The sequence below is a fragment of the Oncorhynchus mykiss genome, chromosome 1 (assembly GCF_013265735.2).
Source record: "Oncorhynchus mykiss isolate Arlee chromosome 1, USDA_OmykA_1.1, whole genome shotgun sequence".
Taxonomy (NCBI): Eukaryota; Metazoa; Chordata; class Actinopteri; order Salmoniformes; family Salmonidae; genus Oncorhynchus; species Oncorhynchus mykiss.
In genome coordinates, this window is record NC_048565.1 from 71,544,381 (window position 1) to 71,550,437 (window position 6,057).

The window sequence follows — 6,057 nt, forward strand, 5'->3', positions numbered from 1 at the left end:
TCAGTGGAATGCCTGGTGTAAGCAGAGTATGATAGCTAAGAAGATGGGGACAATCTTCGCGTTTGATTGCAAATATGTTAAGGGAGTCGAAAAGAAAATACACTTTTATACAAGGCTATTGTATAAAACAACGTATTACACCGTATATCTTCAAACTAAGGAAAACCATGGCATCCGTGACAGAGAGAGAAGCATTCATCCATGTATATGGGTAAGAGAGTCTAGCTAGCTACATGTTCAGATATTATACGTTTATAATTTCATCAGAATGTCATTTTCATTGCAAGTTAAAGCGTACTGTTAGCTAGCTAGCTAGCTAATGTTAGCTGGCTGGCTAGCTAACGTTACGTGTATGATCTGTTTAGTAATATTATTTGTATCTCAGGGCCATTTGCATTGCTAGTTTTAGCCAACTGGCTAAAATTGAACCTAGTTGGTTAGCTACCTGCAGATTCATGCAGGGTAGTAACATTATGAGTTGCGATTATGGTTCATTTAGCTACCTAAACAAAAAAATCCACTATGCAAATAACAATTTCGCTGTAACGTTTACACCATGTGTATATGACAAATACATTTTGATTTGTTTTGATATAGTGTTTGTTTACAAGACACAGTAATGTGAATAACAGCATGACCTGCATCCAAGTCAGATTAGAATATAACATTAGGGCAATGAGACAGTGTCCAAGTTCTAAAATTCTCCGTTAGATGCCCTGCTTTTATTTCATCACACTCACAACCGTAAGCTAATTTCTGTAATTATCTTTCCATTTAACATGTCAATAATGATCTTGTTGTGAGTTTATTTTCCTGTAATAATTAATGTAAATTAGCTCAAGTTAACTTCTTAGGGCTGCAATCCCTTAACAGGATGATATGACAACAGCCAATGAAAGTGCAGGGCGCCAAATTCAAAACAACAGAAATCTCATAATTAAAATTCCTCAAAAATACATGTATATTATACAGTTTTAAAGGTAATCTTGTTGTTAATCCCACCACAGTGTCCGATTTCAAATAGGCTTTACAGCGAAAGCAGCACAAATGATTATGTTAGGTCACCACCAAGCCAAAGATAAACTCAGCCATTTTTCCAGCCAAAGAGAGTAGTCACAAAAACCACAAATAGAGATAAAATGAATCACTAACATTTGATGATCTTCATCAGATGGCACTCATAGGATTTCATGTTACACAATACATGTATGTTTTGTTTGATAAAGTTCATATTTATATCAAAAAATCAGAGTTTACATTGGCGCGTTACCTTCACTAGTTCCAAAAACATCCAATGATTTTGCATAGCCACATCGATTCAACAGAAATACTCATCATAAATGTAGATGATAATACAAGTTATACACATGGAATTATAGATATACCTCTCCTTAATGCAACCGCTGTGTCAGATTTCAAAAAAACTTTACGGAAAAAGCAAACCATGCAATAATCTGAGACGGCGCTCATAAAATAAATAACATTTTCCGCCATGTTGGAGTCAACAGAAACCAGAAATCACATTATAAATATTCCCTTTGATGATCTTCATCAGAATGCACTCCCAGTGATCCTAGTTCCACAATAAATGCTTGATTTGTTCGATAATGTCCATTATTTATGTCCAAGTAGCTACTTTTGTTAGCGCGTTAGGTACACATATCCAAACGCTCGTGCAGGTCCCGCATAACTTCGGACAAAAACTTCAAAAAGTTATATTGCAGGTCGAAGAAACATTTCAAACTAAGTATATAATCAATCTTTAGGGTGTTGTTATCATAAATCTTCAATAAAGTTCCAACCAGAGAATTCCTTTGTGTCTAGAGAAGCAATGGAACACAGGTCGATATCATGTGAAATGCGCATGACCAGGAAATGGCTCTCTGCCAGTAACCTGACTCATTCCCCTCTCATTCAGCCCCACAACACAGTAGAAGCCTCATTCAAGTTTCTAAAGATGGATGACATCTAGTGGAAGCCCTAGGAAATGCAACTTCATCCATATCCCACTGTGAATTCAATAGGGTTGAAAATCGACCAACTTCAGATTTCTTCTCAGGTTTTTGCCTGCCATATGGGTTCTGTTATACTCACAGACATCATTCAAACAGTTTTAGAAACTTCAGAGTGTTTTCTATCCAATACTAATAATAATATGCATATATTAGCAACTGAGACTGAGGAGCAGGCCGTTTACTCTGGGCACCTCTGGGCACCTTTCATCCAAGCTACTCAATACTGCCCCTGCAGCCATAAGAAGTTGTTTAAGATGTTGTCAGCTATATGATATCGTCATTATTTGAACTGGCTAGCCAGCTAACTTAACTTTAGCTAGCTAGTTAACAAGATAGAAACAAATCAAAACATTGTTTAGAAATGTGCTTTTAGTTTGCTAGATTGACATATACTGAATTCATTTTTAAACAGATGGGTTTATTGGTGTTAAAATAGACCAGTTATGCTATTTTCGACCACCAGGCTGCCATGTTTTTGTAGGCTGCTATGTTTTTGTGTTTATACTTTTTCAGAACGACAACGATAAGTCTGATGTCGGACGACACTGTGACAACTGTCTGCAGACATGTCAATAGGTGTAGTATAAACCAGCCTCTGGTCTTGAAATCTTTGGTTGTTTAGTACACTACCGTGCTCACTCTGTTTAGCACATGGCCTCCCGGGCTAAGGCTTGAAGAGGGTGTGAATGATGCTGAATGGGTGTAGACAAAGAAGAGCTCTCCAGTAGGTGTAGTAAAACATTCAAGGGCCATTTTCTCCAAAGTGGGATTACAAGTTAATTCACTTTTAAAGCAGAATTACCTTCCCATTGTTCCTCAACTGTAGTGTATGATATACCATGTTCTAGCTCTGAGTCTCTACTTTTATCCAATGTAAAAAAAAACACCATTTCAAATTTTGCAACATAAGACCAAATCGAGCCGGTCGGTCACAATTGAACATGCAAAACATGCATAACAAATCCCAGCGTATTGTCTCGTGTGACCCGGGACTGCTTAAAGATAAGCCAAAAATACACGACCAATCAAAGGTGATACAGTAGTCGGTTAGATGTCTTTCCTCTGCAACACCTGTTCATGTAAACAAACAAAACAAACACAGCTGCGTTTGGAGTTCAAGGAAGAAAAGTTGGGAAATCGTGGACAGTTGGGAAATGCTCACCCGAGATTCACTCTGTTTTTACTAGAGCAACATCCATATTATAGTTTGTTAATGTGTTTGGATAGCAGTACATATTAGTGCACTGTAGACAGTACAGAGAAAAGGGGGAATTGGCTTGAAATCCAAGACCTCAGTTTTGACTCTTACTGCCTTGATTTTCTAAGTATAGCCTACATTGCATTGCATTGTCTATACTTGGAATGTCTGTAATATAAGTTATGTTTCTGGCATATGCATTCTGGTGCATAGAAACAGCGTCCCTAGTGACACATTAACTTGGGGAGGGGGTTGGGGGAAAATATCACCCATTAAGACAATTTAATGATGAGAAGATAAAAACAACAGTGTTTGATTGACAAGCGCAGGTTGCAATTAGTGCACTCTGACGGAGTGTGTGTGTGAGCGAGTGTGCGTGCAGTGATCTGGATCCGTGATCCGGTGATTCTGATCCGGCACAGAGGGAACGGGTAGAGCCGAGTGGAAGGCACCACTGCCAGATGGCATCCTCACAGCAACCCCCCCCCCCCCCCACCCTCCTCACCCCACCCTCCTCACCCGCACTCGACCATGCCAATGCCAGCCCAACTGCCTAATGGAATGCTCATCATCTTGTCAAACCATCTTATCTCAACCCAGTTTAATTAACTGGTGTTTTGTTATTCCATAAAACTACTTGATATTGTTCCTGCAATCTCATCATTATTTCTGGAGTCTGCCTAGAGTATCAGGACTGGGCTCTGTTTTGAGAAAGTGGATCCTATACATTGCATGTATACTTTACATAAACTTCTTAGAAATCAGAGGGTACATCAAAAACTATGTTTGAAAGCTAATGCCTGATTTCCATGTGCATCCCAGAGGTATAATGAGAAATCGCAGCCAACAGTAGAACAGACACACACCACTTCTGACATCCAGCGCATGCAGGATTCTTCCATAGCCTCAAATGAACGCGCCCTTGATATAATTCTCATGAAAGTTCAATCAATTTTTCCTTCCTTTGCCTGCAGCAGTGTATCAAACAGTCTTCATCAGCCTCCTTTCCCTCTCTGAGGTTCAGGATTAGAGGGAAGCCTACAGGGGAAAGAGGGTTGGCGGGGGAACGTTGAGTCTGAACATGCTTGGGCCTTGAGGTCTATAGGCAATGGGAATGCCCTCTAGATCACTTGTGTCAAAATGGAAGACTAAAGAAAGGAACGAAGCAACTGTAATAATGCATTATGATTGAGCTCGTGTCATTATCCCAAAAATATGTAAATTCAGTGGTTAGTTGCCCACGTTAAATGTGGTAGTGTTAGGACTAGTCATGGTCCTTGGGGTTGGGCTGGGTCCATTGGTATGTGAGGGGCGACCAACAGAGGAGTACAGTGGTGTTCGAGGGAGAATTAGGCTCCCATGCATGTGTCTGGTAATTCACGTTGGGATCTGAAAGGTAAAAGTGCCGGTTAGCAGATGTCATTGGTCAACTGCATTGGGATGTGAAAGGTTAGAGTACTGGTTAGCGAATCAGAAGGATCCTCTCATGTGGACCGTAATGAATGCTAGAGTTATCGTTAGGCAGACCTTGATGAAATACCCAGCCACAGAATCCTGTTCAACTGGCCTGTCTATGCCAGACATCATACAGACACTCAATCGACTGCTTTTATGCTTTACATTCTGCAATTTTGTACTGTCATTTGAACAATTACAGTATGCCCCGCCCTTCCACAAATCCCACATAAAATACAGTCTGAAACTACATATGAAAGCCTATGCAGACATGCCTTCTAACCCCTCACCCCATCTACCTACCTATCTCCCCCCTCAATCTCCCCAAAAAGCAATGCAAAACAAAATAATACCACTGGAAGTCCCCGCTGTGTGTGGTGTTGCTAAGGTTACCTACTCAGATGCCTCAAATTACTCTGGTAGAGAGTAGGTCTCCAGTCTGGGCCCCCAGGTGATTGTGTTGTGTCCATCCACGACTCTGATGTCACTTCATTTAGATTTACATCAGGTAGTAAATTATAATAATCACCCAGAGATCACCCAGAGACTCGCTTCATGTCTCTGTCTCTGTCTCTCTCTCTCTCTCATGCTTTCTCTCTCTCGGTTCAGGAGGAGCACGCCATGCTAGGAGCGCTCGAGCGGAAAATATTGCTGTCTAGATGTTTGTCCTGGGGGTGATGGAAGAGGCATTGTCTTGGGACCCTGTTGGGCCTGTAGTGAGCTGACGGGGACTGAGCCTGGCAGCTGGGTAGTGGGCTTTGTTAAGTGTCGGAGGATTAGGGTTCAGGACCCTGCTTTTCTTAAAATACACACTCTGATCACAGACACCCATGTTCCAGGGAGGGTCTGGGGTTCAGTGCTGCACTGTCCAAATTACTTTTGTTTTTGTTTCTTTTTTTTTCTTTTCTTTTTCTCTCTCTCCTTGTTATGACCCTCCCGCCCCCCATTCGACTGTTGGAGAATGCCCTCCAGCCCTTAGCCCACCCCAGGGACCACCACAGACCAGTTTTCCATTATCTTAAACAGAGTATTTAACCTACAAACATCTCCATGCAAAAGTAAAACAGCTGTGATGCCCCCAATACACACAGAAACATGTTAATTTGCCGTCATGATGTAATGCGAGTGCTCTTGGAATAAACAAATAGACACTATTTTTTTGATGTGTTCGTTTCTGTTTTCTTTGATGTCAGACAGCTGTGATGCCCCCAATACACACGCACACACACACACACACACACACACACACACACACACACACACACACACACACACACACACACATACACACACGCACACGCTCAAAAGTACACACTTAATCCAGACCTGATTGATGAGCTTAACCCTTGTATGTGGATCTGTATATACGTGATGGTGGCGTACTTAGCT